The 16,588-nt window shown below is 45.1% G+C and overlaps 1 protein-coding gene across 7 annotated transcripts in view; it reads right to left on the bottom strand.

Moving 5' to 3' along the window:
• Mast4 (microtubule associated serine/threonine kinase family member 4) overlaps positions 1-16,588 on the bottom strand; it is a 656,456-nt gene that overhangs the window by 332,888 nt on the left and 306,980 nt on the right. The window lies entirely within an intron of this gene.

The following is a 16,588-nucleotide window of genomic DNA, read 5'->3' as shown; positions in this document are numbered from 1 at the left end:
TGACATCACCAATGATGATCTAATAACTCCCCGTTATGCTCCACATCTGAAAGCCCCAGGCCTCTGCACACGGTCACACTGAGCCCAGCTTCCTAGATGGGGACCACGTGAGGGCTTGGTACATTTGTCCATGACCACTCGTGCAGCCCTCCACCGAGTATTCAGGGTGGGTAATCCGCCGCCAGGGACTCTCAGGAAGCAGAAGCATGTCTCAGACTAGGGCAGCTCCTGCTCAGCAAATCTGACACTTAAATTGTTTTCACAGGTTCTTATTTCATTTGCAACAAAGTTCCGTAAGTATTATTTACTTTTTTTTTTTTTTTCAAGGTAGGGTCTCACTTAGCCCAGGCTGACCTGGAATTCACTATGGAATCTCAGGGTGGCCTGGAACTCATGGCGATCCTCCTCCCCCTGCCTCCCAAGTGCTGGGATTAAAGGAGTGCACTACCAGCCAGACTGTTTTCAAGAAGAAAAGGTTTAACAAGCCAAATATAAGCTAACCCAAGTAAACGAGGAAATGAATGAGACGTCCTCTCCTGACAATTATGGGACTTATTTATTTATTTATATTTTCTCTTTTTGAGGTAGAGTCCCACTCTAGCCCAGGCTGATCTGAAACCCTAAGCTGGCCTCAACACATGGCAAAATCCTGTCTTCTGAGTGCTGGCATTAAAGGTGAGTGTGTCACCATGGCCAGATAATTACGGTACGCTTTTGGGTTTTCTGAACACTCTGCGGCCCTGATTTCAAAATTTCAAGCTTGGGACTCAGGCACGTGTATACTCTTTTTTTTTTTTTTAAATTTTTTTATTTATTTGAGAGAGACAGACACAGAGAGAAAGACAGATAGAGGGGGAGAGAGAGAATGGGCGCGCCAGGGCTTCCAGCCTCTGCAAACGAATTCCAGACACGTGCGCCCCCTTGTGCATCTGGCTAACGTGGGACCTGGGGAACCGAGCCTCGAACCGGGGTCCTTAGGCTTCACAGGCAAGCGCTTAACCGCTAAGCCATCTCTCCAGCCCACATGTATACTCTCTGTGGCCTATGTGAGTATTATGAATGGTGTGCCCCCGCCCCAGTCACAGTTTCCACACGTCCCTGGAGGGCTGTGCTGAGCACCAGCGAACACACCTGACAGAGGTTTGCTGAATACCGGGTGAGCAGTTCGCGTGTGCCCCGGAGGCTAGACCGCTTCACGCCCATAGGCATGCTGCATTGTGTGGGCTCATTCCCCCTACCCCTGGGACAAGAGAGAAAGCTCCTGTGTCATTTCTGAAACTAAAGAAAAAGAAATTTAAGGGCCGGAGAGATGGCTTAGCGGTTAAGCGCTTGCCTGTGAAGCCTAAGGACCCCGGTTCGAGGCTCGGTTCCCCAGGTCCCACGTTAGCCAGATGCACAAGGGGGTGCACACGTCTGGAGTTCATTCGCAGTGGCTGGAGGCCCTGGTGCGCCCATTCTCTCTCTCTCTCTCTCTCTGCCTCTTTCTCTCTCTGTCTGTCACACTCAAATAAATAAATAATTTTTTAAAAAAGAAATTTAAAAATCAGATGTGTGTATGTGTGGGAGGGTGGTATAAAATGATAGACATGTCTACATTCCAACCGGAGGCAATGCTAGAGAGCATACCTGAGAACTCCTTCCACCTTTTCCTAAACTATAAACTTACCTCACCAGTTAGATGAACTAATGGCAGGGGCTGGAGAGCTGGCTTAGTGGTTAAGGCATTTGCCTGCAAAGCCAATGGACACAGGCTCAATTCCCTAGGACCCACGTTAGCCAGATGCACCACGGGGCGCATGTGTCTGGATTTCGTTTACAGTGGCTGGAGGCCATGGTGTGCCCATTCTCTCTGGGTCTCTTTGTAATAAATGGAAAAAAAAATTAAAAAACTTAATAGCAACACACTTGTGCACTGAACATAGCCCTCAAAACTAGAGGTGCCCTAGTCAGCTCTGCCTGCTCGAATGTACCTCTCTCATTCACTGACGCAGGGACAGCCCAGTAGAGAGCTATGACAACGTGCCTTAAAGCAGACAGCAAGGGAACCTGACCTCTCCACCTGTTCTTCTCCCGAGACTCGAACCTGGGGCCTGAGCAAAATCCCACATCCACCTGGTCCATCAGCAGGAAAATCTCTATCCCAGAGGGAGAATAAATACCATCGCAGGATATTTAAATGTAATTGCCTTTAAGAAAATACAAATCAGGGATTCCTTCAGGGTCTGTCTAGAAATTAAGGCCACTGTGAGCAAGTTTTATCTTTTCTTTTTTTCCCCATTAGAACAGACTTATGGAGTCTCTTGATAAATAAGCCTCCCAATCCTGTCACTTAACTATGCTTCTTGTTACTGGGGGAGCCTGTGACCCACAGTGAGCATGGATAAAAAGGCTATACCACAGCTGTGCCCCACAAGGCCCTGCAATTTTTTTTCAGTTCTTCCATCCATTACCAGCAAATTACGGTAAATTCAAAATATTGATCTGCGCCCCCTATATGGGAAGAAAGTTACCATTGGCTTTTATTGCTTACTGTTGGGTCCAATTCCCTGGAATCAATAAAAGCTACAATGTTCATAAGCTCCTAAGAAGCTAGTTAACATAGTGGATATGAGACACCTTTAGGAATCATTATAAATCTATAGACTCTTCAACAGAACTGTGGCAAATATCTTTTGTGTGTTCAAAAACCTTATTTGATTTTAGAGTCTTCTCATTACCTATGAAAATGCCCTGGGAGAGAATCAAATACCAATGCCCAGCAAGAAAAACTAAGCAATTAGAACCCTGTGTGGCAAAATTTTCACTTTTACCTCAGTTTCCCTCAAACTTCCACACCCTAATCACTGCCCCATCCATGGTCAACTACTGAACATTATAATCATTTTTTATGTGTTTTATTTTTATTTATTTATTTGACAGAGAGAGAGAGAGAGAATGAGAATGGGGGTGTGTCAGGGTCCTAGTCACTGCAAATGAACTCCAGACACGTGCACCTCCTTGTGCATCTGGCTAGCATGGGTCCTGGAAAAAAATTGAACCTTTGGCTTTGCTGACAGACGCCTTAACTGCTAAGCCATCCTTCCAGCCCTATGACCACTTTTTAAAAAGCTCTATCTCACACTACAGATTTAAGATGAGCTTTTTTGACACTGGTTTCCAGGCCCCACCAAGGGAGACCAGTTAACAAATTAACAACATTTCAACTGCCCTTAATTTAAAGAATCAATCTCCTTTTATGAACCAATTTTGAAATTTGAAAAATCAGATAATAAGTCAAAGGTTCAATTAAAATTACAACTTTAACACACACACACACACACAATTTTTATAGAACTAGGAAACAGCACTGGATGAGTCTCTGTGAGCAAGGAGAGTGAACTCACTCTCCTGAGATTAATCTTTTTTATTTACTAAGGATGCCTTGTCGTTTATCCTGCAATCACTATTCTGAAAGCCTATTTTAGCGTAGAAATTTACTGGCACATCAGCTCCAGGGACCCATGTAAGAGCTGTCAGCAGTAATACCCAGAAGTCTACTTTCTACTGGCCATTCCTCTCTATCTAAATGCAAAAGAAGACAGTTAAAATGTACATGCAAAATACATGAGAGGCACCAAAGATTAACGACACACACATTGAAATAATCGATAATGTAAACGTAAGCCTTTAACATTGCCAAAACTTATTATACAGGCATCACAGAGTAAAATAAACAATTGACTTTGATATATTTCTCTTAGTAAATAATAGATCCTACTGGTGAATGAGTACAGACCCTGGCACATTTAAAAAGTATACAGAAGAAAGTAAGGTAGAGTTGGAAACTTTAAGAATGAAGGACCTGAAGCCAGGCGTGGTGGCGCATGCCTTTAATCCCAGAACTTGGGAGGCAGAGGTAGGAGGATTGCCGTGAGTTCAAGGCCACCCTGAGACTCCATAGTGAATGGCAGGTCAGCCTGGACTAGAGTGAGACCCTACCTCGAAAAACCAAAAAAAAAAAAAAAAAAAATGAAGGACCTGGGGGCTGGAGAGATGGCTAAGCAGTTAAGGCATTTGCCTGCAAAGCCAAAGGACCCTGATTCAATTCTCCAGGACCCAAGAAAGCCAGATGCACAAGAGGGCACATGCATGTGGAGTTTGTTTGCAGTGGTTTGAGGCCCTGGCGTGCCCATTCTCTCTCTCTTCCTCCCTCCCTCTTTCTCTCTTTCAAATAAATAACTAAATAAAATATTTTTTTTAAAAAAAAAAGGAGAATGAAGGACCCGAGTTAAGGTAGAATGCCCTAATTTTACTTGACACTTTTCATCACAGAACCCTACTGAGTAAAGCAGCACTACTATGAAAACCAACTTTGTTCCTGAAAACGCCAGGTACTGTGCTAGATTTCCCCTTGTAAGATTTCCTGTAAGCCTTGCCACTTCCCTGCAAGTATGGAAAGGATTGCCAGTCTTTTCAGCTAAGGAAACCACAGCTCAGAAATATGATATACCCAAAGCCACTGTCCCTACGGACAGGGGGATAAAGACAGAAGCAGCCTGCATCGCTGAAGAAGCTTCGCCAACATTCCATCCTTGGACACCCTGCAACAAATGCTTGTGTATGGAAATGATACATCCAGATGTAAGCATCTGCTAGTTTACAGGTATTTGCAACTAAGTACAACCCTAATTGATACCTTCACAAAGTCCTTTCCACTCGCCTGTGTCAGTCAGTCTCCTGAAGGTGAATCCAAATGTTTGCACACACCATCAATCAAGATAATCATGGCTTGGAGCAACGGCTCAGAGTTTAAGGCACTTGCCTGCAAAGCCTAATGACCTGGGTTTGATTCCCTAGTATCCACGTAAAGCCAGATGCACAGTGGTGCATTTATCGGGAGTTTGCTTGCAGGGGCAGGAGGCCCTAGCATGCTGGCTCTCATACGCTTTTGCTCTCTTCATGCAAATAAATAAATAAATCTTTAAAAAAGATAGAGAGAGATTGGGCTGGAGATATGGCTTAGTGGGTAAGCACTTGCCTGTGAAGCCTAAAGACCCGAGTTCAAGGTTCAATTCCCCAAGACCCACATGACCCAGATGCACAAGGTGGTGCATGCATTTGGAGTTCATTTGCAGTGTCTGGGGCCTGGCGTGTCCATTCTCTCTCTCTCTCTTTCTCCCTCCCTCCCTCTTTCTCTGTCTGCCTGTTGCTCTCAAATAAATAAAAATAAACAAAAAAAATTAACAAAAGAGAGATTATATCATCTAATGATGAACCAATGCTGGTGTCACTGCCCAGAGAAAATGACCAGCTATCCTTTAAATTAGGCCTGGGTATGGGCTGGAGGGATGGCTTAGTGGTTAAGCACTTGCCTGTGAAGCCTAAGGACCCCGGTTCGAGGCTCGATTCCCCAGGTCCCACGTTAGCCAGATGCACAAGGGGGCACACACATCTGGAGTTCGTTTGCAGAGGCTGGAAGCCCTGGCGCGCCCATTCTCTCTCTCTCCCTCTTATCTGTCTTTCTCTCTGTGTCTGTCACTCTCAAATAAATAAATAAAAAAAATTAGGCCTGGGTTCTATTAGAAACCAAAGCCTTGGAAGCATTGATTAGAGATCAATCAATTTGTTTCCTTTTCCAAAATGAATCTGGGAGGGCTGCACAGTGTGAGATACTGACTTTGAAGTTAACCAAAGAGACTCTGAACCGAATGGCACCACATTTGTGACTGTTAATTAGCAGAAAATATTGCAGTGCAGGGTGGTCTTTGCAGTTTTTTTTTTTTTTTTTAAAGCATCAAAAGCAGTAAAAGGCTTTGGGGTTTTGATTGCTTCTTCCCAAAGAGTGAGTTCTGTTCTCACTGCAAACACAGAATTGTCCTTTTCAAAGTCAAAACACTCCCTGGAGACTTCTGTGGTCACAAGGTCCAATGAGGTGGACAGTTCAATGTGAGACCTGAGAGCATTTGTATAAGGCAGCCTCTTATTTTTGTCAGCTAAATCTAAGGAGATTTCTAAGAGTCCTGTCTTGTCACATGTGAACATAATCTCCTGTAACAGGGTTAGCTGAGGCGGTTCTCTCACCTTCGCTTCTACTGGGCCAATCCTAATTTTCTTTCAAAAAATAGAAAGCAGGGCCGGAGGGAAGGCACAGTGGTCAAGGTGCTTGCCAGTAAAGCCAAAGGACACAGGTTTGATTCCCCAGGACCCACGGAAAGCCTGATGCGCAAGGTGGTGCATGAGTCTGGACTTCAAACGCAGTGGCTAGAAAAGCCCTGGCATGCCCATTCTCTCACGTGCTCTCTACTTTTCTCTTAAATAAATAAATATAAAAAATCAATATAAAAAACAAAAAGCAGGGCTGGAGAGATGGCTCAGTGATTAAAGGCTCTTTCTTATAAAGTCTGATGGCCCAAGTTTGATTTTCCAGTGCCCAAACAGGGTCATGCGCACAAAGTGGCACATTTTTGTTTGAAATGGCAATGGGCTCTGGCATACCCATTCATATTCTCATTCTCTCTCTGTCCTTGCAAAAAATAAATAAAAATTTGAAATAAATAAAAAGCATACTAGACCATATTGGACTGACATGTTTATTGGATTTTGGGGGAGGGGGGTCCGTGTGTGCTGAATTCCACAGGATTGCCTCAGAAGTCACAAATTGATCACTGTATCTGGATTCATTTCTACAGAAAAAAAGGTGAAAACTTGATGATAAAAATTGATGATACTATAACACAGCACAATGTGGAGAAAATAAACTTTAGAACCAAAGAATTCTGAGCAATATGGTTTTAAGAAGCCTAAATTATGATTCATAGCCACACTATCTAGACTAGTCAAATTTTGTACTCACATTTACAATAGGTTGAACAGGATCATCCAGATCCAGCTCTATCATTTTTAATATTTAATTTTTTTAAAATTTATTTATTTGAGAGCGACAGACACAGAGAGAAAGACAGATAGAGGGAGAGAGAGAGAATGGGCGCGCCAGGGCTTCCCGCCTCTGCAAACGAACTCCAGATGCGTGCGCCCCCTTGTGCATCTGGCTAACGTGGGACCTGGGGAACCGAGCCTCGAACCAGGGGCCTTAGACTTCACAGGCAAGTGCTTAACTGCTAAGCCACCTGTCCAGCCCTTAATTTTTATTTATGTAATTTAGAGAGAGAGAGAATATGGGCATGCCAAGTATTCCAGCCACTGCAAATGAAATTCAAACGCATGCATCACCTTGTGCACCTGGCTCACGTGGGTCCTTTGGCTTTGCAAGCAAGTGCCTTAACCACTAAGACATCTCCCCACCCAGTTCTATCACTTTCAGTCTTATCATGAAAACAGAAAAATAAATGCACTCAGTTTCATTGTACATCAATAAGAAAATAAAAGCAGTGGCTTCATTATACTACTAAATAATATTTCTTTTAAAAAATATTTTCTGTTACTTTATTTGGATGTGTGTGTGTGTGTGTGTGTGTGTGTGAGAGAGAGAGAGAGAGAGAGAGAGAGAGAGAGAGAGAGAGAAAGAGAGAGAGAGAGAGAGAGTATGGGCACAGCAGGACCTTTTGCCACCACAAACATACTCCAGGCACCTGTACTGTACCGCCTTGTATGTCTTGCTTTATGTGGGTACTGGGCAACCGAACCCAGGCTGGTAGACTTTATAAGCAAGTATCTTTAACTGCTAAGCCATCTCCCCAGCCCCAGGAGCCATAATTCCCTTAAAGGAAGAACTACGCGTGAGTCACACATTCTAAGTCCTACACGCCAGCTGCGTGACGTTCTTGGCTGGTCCATCCTCAGGCTCCACCAGAACGGATATGTGGAACAGCTCAGGGGACCGGCTCTGGCGTCTGCATGGCCGAAGCCAAGCCACTCCATTCTGCCACCTGGCCTTGGGCAGCCTCCCTGCCCTCACGGGAGGGTGGCGATCAGGAGAGCTCACGGTGGTGGTGTGAGGGTCCAATAAACACATCAAGACACATCGAGAGCCTAGAGAGATGGCTTAGGGTTTAAGGTGCTTGCTGGCAATCCTCATGGCCCAGGTTTGAATTCTCAGGACCCAAGTAAAGGCGGACGCCCAAAGTGGCACATGCATGTGGAGTTCAGGTGCATGGAAAGAGGTGCTGGTGTGTCCATTCTCCTCTCCCTTTCTCTCCTCTTCCTTCTCCCCTCCTCCTCCCTCTCTCTCCCTACTTGCATAGATAATAATTTTTTTTCAAAGAGGAGACATGCCTGTAAAGGAACTAGCCCCCACCAGCCCTCTCCATAGTGATTACTATACTGTAAATGCTCACCACAGACACCACACGGCAGCCCTGAGGTGTCACCCTGGGAAAGAACAAAGGGCTCAGGTACCTTGGAGGTGCTCGGGTTGATATGCACGTTCACTGCACCAGAGGACCTTGCAACGCTACTAATAAATCTAATTACTCTCAAGCTTACTTCCACAAACGCTTACAGAATATATTCTAGTCTTGTGTCATTGCTTCCCTTGGGTGCTTTCCAAATCTCTCCCACTTTAAGCCCAAATGAATTACCTGAACCCTTGTAATTACCATTTATCAGGTATGACGTCCACTCAATGAAAAAACAAGTTTATTAAGAAGCCGGATTCCAGGCTGCAGAGACGGCTCGGTGGCTAAAGCTCTTGTTTGCAAAGCCTAACAACACGGGTTTGATTTCCCAGTACGTAAGTAAAGCCAGATGAACAAAGTGGCACACGCGTCTGAAGTTCGTTTACCCTAGTCAGAGGCTCTGGCGTGCCTATTCTAACTATTTCTGTCTGTCTCTCTTCTCTCTCTGTTTGCAAATAAATAACTTATTTGTTTTAAAAAGTCAGATTCCATTTTTATCCACTCAGGTCAAACATACTTGCATATGTTTCAAGCATCCTATAGCTATACATTTTAAGCAAGCTCTATACATCTCATGTAACTTTCATCATATTACAAGTGAAAAATTGTTTATTGCTCTGAGCAGAAACAATATGCAGGATTTCTTGTCTACTGTTTGCATTCTGCATTTTTCTGAGGCTACCTTTCATCAATAAATAACACTGTTGCTTTAACTAAAAAGTGTGGAAAATTCTGATTGAATTTTCCACTTCAAAGTACACAAAATCATTTCATCTAGCATGCTGTGTTAGAAAATCTATGCTCCATTCTGACCTCCTGTTGCAGTCTATTTCAAGTAGTGGTGATACACCGTATCACCCCGCATGGCTGGCAAAGCCGAGTAAACATATTGACTGAGAAATGTTTTGAAAGCCCCCTATTCCACATAGATCCTGGCTACTGTCAAAAAAATCACAAGAACGTTTGCGTGCTGTCTGTGCAAAAGCATGACGGAGCTCTGGGAGAAACTCCCGCAGTAAATAAAGGCAGTCGCTCCTCACGGAACACACCATCTAAGCAAGACTGCGAAAAGCTTGCAGCTAGAGGGAAAGGGGGAGCAACATTCAGCCCAAAGCCTATGTGCAGAGGTGGAAGAGAGACGACGCTACTAACTGCGCCCTTCCTTTACACCCGTTCGCAAGGTTAAAACGGGATTTAGAAGAGACTATCACTACTGGTGAGAAGGCGCGGCTTAGCCCGCAGCCAAAGAGCCCACGTGGAAAGACCAGGTAATCTACCCATTGACTCTTCCTTCCAATGGCAGTCGAGGCAGCTGCTTGTCCTTTGTCATCTGTGAGGATAAGACAGCTGACCAAGCTTATTTTCCTAGACTGGAAAAGTAGGGCAGTCCTTGGACAAGTCAGGCAACCGAGACCAGTAACTCCTACGATACACAAGGCACTAATGCGTTCGCAGAGTCTTAAGTAGGAAACTGTAGGCGATTCTGTGGTCACCCCATAGGCTTCTGAGCTACAACATTTCTGACCTGTGTGTGCAAGCTTCTGCAGTCCTTATTAGAAAGTGGGGGTGGGGGGAGGACTGGAGAGATGGCTTAATGGTTAACGCACTTGCTTGTGAAGCCTAAGGACCCAGGTTTGGTTTTCAGGACCTACGCAAGCCAGATGCACAAGGTGGCACATGTGTCTGGAGCTCGTTTGCAGTTGCTAGAGTCCCTGGCACACCCATTATCTCTCTAATAAGTACATAAAATGAAAAACGAAAGCAGTGGGAAGGGTGCCTTTAAGGTGTGCAGAATGACAGCCTCATAGGTATTTTTAATATTCCCTGAAACCAAGTGTCACAATCCATATAATTCTACATATTCACAAGTATTTAGAAACTTTCTTCATGGGCAGTTTTTTTTTTTTTTTTAAACAAGAAAACAAAGTTCCTTAAGAAAAAGCACTGGGGCTGGAGAGATGGTTTAGAGGTTAAGGCACTTGCCTACAAAGCCAAAAGACCCAGGTTCAATTCCCCAGGACCCACATAAGCTAGATGCACAAGGTGGCAAAAGTATTTGGAGTTCATTTGCAGTGGCTGATGGCCCTGGCGTGCCAATTCTCTCTCTCTGTCTGCCTCTTCCTCCCTCTCAAATAAATAAAATAAATAAATAAAAATTCAAAAGAAGAAAAAGTTATGTATCCAAATAGTATTTCCCCAAGTATTACAGTCATCTTCACTGTATCTGCTAAAAGTATGGGCTTCAGGATGGAGAGATGGATTAGCAGTTAAAGAACTTGCCTGCAAAGCCTAAGGACCTAGGTTCAACTCCCCAGAACACATGTAAGTCAGATGCACATGGTAGCACATGCATCTGGAGTTCGTTTACAGTGGCTGGAGGAGGCCCTAGCACACCCATTCTCTCTCTCTCTAATAAATTTTAAAAAATGAAATTTGAAAAAAAAAAAAGCAAGGGTTTCCCCCTTTGATGGAGACCATGCATCATTTGAGGGGTGACATATAAGTATGCTGCTCTGGCATATATGGAGAACGAACTTTAACAAAAAGAGCTTTAATTCAGTCCCACTTCCAATGGAAGACTAGAAAATCTGTAAGAAAAATGAACCAGATTGTTGCCCCACAATGTACTAGCTCTTACACTCCGTGACTTTAAGTCACACTTTTGAATTACGCTATGACTAAAGAGGAAGGCGGCCTGCGCTATAATTCCACGACGTGTCCCCTCGTACACCTCACAAGAGTGCAGCAACAAATTTCAAAGAATGCTGAGAACACGTGCCCAGTGACAAATCCCTTGTGTTCTCCAGTGATCAACTCGAAGGAAATAAATACAAGGCATAAAAACTACATGACCGCCTCGCCGCGGCCCTGTGGCTCATGGGAGAGATGAACTCAGTAAATACGGACTCCAGACACAGCCATGTGTTTGTAACAGCAGCTCGGAGCCATCTTCAGCATGGCCAGGGCGTCTCTTTGTTCTCTTTCTCTCTCCTGGCAATATCTTTAAACTTCTATTTGGGACACAGACAATAACAGGAGAACATAGCTCGCAACAAGACCACTGGTAAGAAGAAAAGTTTGAAAGCAAACACGTACGTGTGGCTCATTGCTTCTCGTCCCATCCATGAATCCAGGATAGATTCCTCCTCCAACTCCATCATGGATGGGACCTATGGGTCTCTTCTGAGAGATTTTCATGTGTTTTTGTTTGTTTGGCTTTTTGAGGTAGGATTTCACTCTGTACTCTCAGGGTGGCCTCGAACTCACGGCGATCCTCCTACCACCGCCTACCGAGTGCTGAGCTTTTCATTTTTTAAGAATATTTATTTGTAGCTGAGCATGGTGGCGCATGCCTTTAATCCCAGTACTCGGGAGGGCAGAGGTAGGAGGATTGCCGTGAGTTCGAGGCCATCCTGAGACTACATAGTGAATTCCAGGTCAGCCTGGGCCACAGTGAGACCCTACCTTGAAAAACAAAACAAAAAAAAAATTAATTAATTAAAAAAATAAAAATAAAATCTAGGCTAATGGATACAGAGGCACCTGAATGATGACATGGCAAGTTTTTGCAGAGAGGTGGAACTATAAATTTTAGCAAAAAGGGAAAAGCTGGGATGGAACATGATGGACTAACATGAAATGAGCTCACTTACTGGCAGTGCAAAGCCAAGGGCCAGTGAAGTTGATGTCAAAATGGTAGAAATTGGCTGGGCGTGGTGACGCACACCTTTAATTCCAATACTTGTAGGAGGATCTCTGTGAGTTCGAGGCCAGCCTGAGACTACATAGGAAATTCCTGGTCAGCCTGGGCTAGAGTGAGACTCTACCTTGAAACACCAAAATAAATAAATAAATAAATTAAATAAATAAATAAATAAATAGAGAAGTCAGCTAAATAGAGAAGTCAGCTAAACTAAATCATCAAGGGGGAAAAACTGAACAAAACTGAGTAGGATAAAAGAATAACAATGTTTAAAATCAGTGGAACCAAAACAAAAAACAAAAAACCAAGCTGTGTAATTCAGGTATATGGGAGGAGGGGAGGAGGTGAGGAGGTGAGAAGAAGAGGGGAGGAGAAGAGGAGAAGAGGGGAGGAGAAGAGGGGAGGAGAAGAGGAGAGGAGGAGAAGAGGAGAAGAGGGGAGGAGAAGAGGGGAGGAGGTGAGGAGAAGAGGGGAGGAGGTGAGGAGAAGAGGGGAGGAGGTGAGGAGAAGAGGGGAGGAGAAGAGGGGAGGAGAAGAGGGGAAGAGGGGAGGAGAAGAGGGGAGGAGAAGAGGGGAAGAGGGGAGGAGGAGAGGGGAGGAGAAGAGGAGAAGAGGGGAGGAGAAGAGGGGAGGAGGGGAGGAGAAGAGGGGAGGAGAAGAGGGGAGGAGGGGAGGGGAGGAGGGGAGGAGGGGAGGGGAGGAGGGGAGGAGAAGAGGGGAGGAGGGGAGGAGGGGAGGAGGGGAGGAGGGGAGGAGGAGAGGGGAGGAGGGGAAGAGGGGAGGAGAAGAGGGGAAGAGGGGAGGAGAAGAGGGGAGGGGGTGGCAGCCGAGGACATTCCAGAAGCAGGTGGGCCATGGATCTGCAAGCGCTGGCTGCTCAGTCAATGCCAGGCGGGTGCAGGGAGGCCATGATCACAGCTGTGTCTCTTCAGGTGGGAAGCCATGTAACTGTATGTGCTAACGAGACACGAGAACGGCGACCAACATATCACACGTGTGCGCACACACATATTTGAGAGACCAAAAAAAAAAAAACAATTTAAGCCAAGTGTGACTGTGTGTTGAGACCACCAGTTGGTGAGGTAGTTTGCAGGTAAAATGAGTCACTCACCTAGCAATGGTGACATCACCATGACAACCAGAGGCCATGGCCACAGCACTGATATGCAAATGAGCTAACCCTAAGGTTGTTATCAGAACTATGGATAAGGACGGGAGGAGTATAAAAACCCACAAAAAGCCGGGTGTAGTGGCACATGACTTTAATCTCAGCACTCAGGAGGTAGAGGTGGGAGGATCGCAGTGAGTTCGAGGCCACCCTGAGACTTCTTAGTGAATTCCAGGTCAGTCTGGGCTAGAGCAAGACCCTACCTCGAAAAACAAACAAACAAACAAAAACCACAAAAATCTGAGCAAGTCGTCACTCAACACAGAGAGGCAGACTCCATACCACTTTCCGTGTTGACACCCGCCACAGGACCCTGTTAGGTCCAGATGGGCTTCCCATAAATGGGGTCACCGAGGACAGCAGGAGGGCACAGAGACACAAGAAGTGGGTCCTTCACATTCCTCAAGGACCCACCTAGCCACCATCCCTTCCTTGCCTAACAATGCCCAGGTCTAGGTTTCCTGCCCCTTATCCCTCACCTGCTCACTGTTCTGGTCTCTCACCCTAGCTATTTCCCTTCCTCACCTTCCCCCAGCTGAAGAGCTGTATATAGCTGCTACGTGTACTCTCAACGTTGACCGTGCACCACTCTTGAGAGTCAGTCCTGGCATGTGGGGGTGTTTCCCCCCATTAAAAGCTTCCATCTTTGCCTCAGAGTGGTCTCCACAGTCTTGGTCACTCCCGAACCTTACCGAGCCCAGCAGCCCGTGGAAACCCCTGGTTGGAGTTGGCTGATGGGCGGACAGAGGAGGAGGAGGATGGCTGGCCCCAAGCAGCACCTCCAACCAAGGGTCCTAACAGGTGAGCCGCCTCGGGGCTAGGCTGCAGTCGAGAGGAGAAGAGAGAACTGGACCTAATGAACTTGCGTGTGGACTGAATCAAGGGAGGCAATTGAATTAACATATCTGCCTCTTGACTACTTAATTACTTGCACACGACATGGTGGCTGAAGTACTATGACTGAGTGAGGCCAGCCTGGGCTGCAGTGAGCTCTAGGCCGGCCTGAGATAGGCAGCAACCTTGTGTCCACCACCCCAACTCAGCAAATGCTCAATGTGGCTGAAGCAGTTCTTAAGCCCTTGAAGCCAGTTACAGAAAGGAGCACAGCTGGCCTCGGCTTTCCGACCCGCAAGTGTGTCGGAACCGATCGGGCTGTTAGCAAAGAAATGCCTTCCAGATCTCCACCAGACTCCAGCACCCACGCCTGGCTCAAGGTCGGAGTCACTTTTCACAGTCTTTGAAAGCAAAAGGATGATCTCAATATTTCTTCATACCTCTAGAGAAGCCAGGGAGGGTGACCTCTATATTTAAGCGATTTGCTGATCTTTTTCACCTCTAAATTAAAAATACTTCCTGCAGCCGTTCTCAAATAGGTTGCTAATCCCATGTTGGCAAATATCCTGTTACACAAGACTTTGGCAAGCCTAACTCTGATGACTCTGAGCAAAGTCCACACATGAAAGTCAGCAGTTTGTTAATGTCCTGGAAACAAATTCCCCAAAGAACAAAGGAAGGTTTGGGTGTGAAAATTTACCTATACATACCCAAGCTTTGTCAGCCAAAAAGTAAAGAAAGGACAGTGTTCAGACAGAATCCTTAAAGTGCTCAACCTCAGCTGATCACCAGAGCCAAGCAGGGTGGGAGGCTTACTAATAAGACCAGAGATGACTTAGCTTGGAAACCCTGTGTTGCAGTCAGGTTCACATTGCTGGCAGAAATCACCCAACCAAGAGCATCTTGTGGGGAAAAAAACCAAACAAACCAAACCAAAACAAAACAAAACTTTATTGTGGCTTACAGGCTCAAGAGGAAGCTCCACAATGGCAGGGAAAACAATGGCATGAGCAGAGGGTGGACATCACCCCCTGGCCAACATCAGGCGGACAACAGGAACAGGAGAGTGTGCCAAACACTAGCAAGGGGAAACTGGCTAGAACACCCATAAGCCCACCCCCAACAATACACTGCCTCTAGGAGGTATTAATTCCCAAATCTCCCATCAGTTGGGAACCTGGCATTCAGACCTAATTTTATGGGAGACACCTGAATCAAACCAGCACACCCCCCGATGTCTTGAGTGAGAGAATGTAAGCTGGGAAGATCAAGAGAGAAGAAACTGCAATCCCACGTCAGGAAAGAAACAGGCCTAACTATGAAATGTTTTTGGTTTTGGTCATAACACTCATTTAGACTTAAAATAGAAATTCCAGCAACTGAAATATGAAGCGTCAAGATGACTGCCAGCTTTGCATTTGTGCTTTATGGTATTTTTATTTTAAAGCCCAATTATATTCTTTTCTTGAACAGCAAACAAAAGCAACTGGATAATAAATTTGGATTGGATATATATATGCATGTATGTATGTGTGTGTACATATATATATCCACACACACATGCACATTATTTAAGACTTAAATATTTATTATCTATTTAAGACTTAAATATGTAATATCTATTCAAGACTTAAATATTTTTAGGACTGGAGAGATGGCTCAGCAGTTAAGGCACTTTCTTGCAAAGTTTAATGATCCGAGTTTGACTCCTCAGTACCTACATAAAGCCAGATGCAAGGCCCTGACAATCCCATTCTGTCTCTTTACTGTGTCTCTCCTCTCTGTGATTGCAAATGAAGAAAACTATCTAATTTAAAAATATATATATTTGCATGTGTGTGCATGTGCGCACATGTATAAGAAGGGAGAAGAAGAATATGAACACATTCAGGGAGCTTCTGCCATTGCAAACAAAATTCAGACACATCCAACCACTTTGTGCATCTGACTTTATGTGGGTCCTGGGGAATCAAACCCACGCCAACAGGCTTTGTGAGCAAGCATCCCCAGTCTCTGATATTTAGTCTAGTTGTTTTTTGTTTTTTTTTTAAGTTACTTCTAACCATATCTTCCACCTACCTAGCTTCCATACTCCTTTCCTAGGGAGAAACAATGCTCTTAGCTTTGTATACTGAATTTTAAAGCAAGTATATAATATTTGATTAAGAAATATGAGTGAGCCAGGCGTGGTGGCGCATGCCTTTAATCCCAGCATTTGGGAGGCAGAGGTAGGAGGATCACCATGAGTTCGGGGCCACCCTGAGACTACATAGTGAATTCCAGGTCAGCCTGGGCTAGAGTGAGACCCTACTTTGAAACCCCCCCCCAAAAAAAAAGAAATATGAGTGTGTGAGTTATGTTTCCTCCCTTTTTACAGAAGAGGAAACACTTAAAACCTAGTAGTTGCTGGGAATGGAGGCACACACCTTTAATCCCAACCCTTGAGGGGCAGAGGTAGGAGGGTCACTGTGAGTTCGAGGCCGGCCACCCTGAGATCATATAGTGAATTCTAGGTCAGCTTGGGCTATATCAAGACTCTAACTTGTAAAA

The sequence above is a fragment of the Jaculus jaculus genome, chromosome 20 (genome assembly GCF_020740685.1).
Source record: "Jaculus jaculus isolate mJacJac1 chromosome 20, mJacJac1.mat.Y.cur, whole genome shotgun sequence".
NCBI classification, from domain to species: Eukaryota; Metazoa; Chordata; class Mammalia; order Rodentia; family Dipodidae; genus Jaculus; species Jaculus jaculus.
This window is presented reverse-complemented; position numbering and strand designations above follow the sequence as displayed.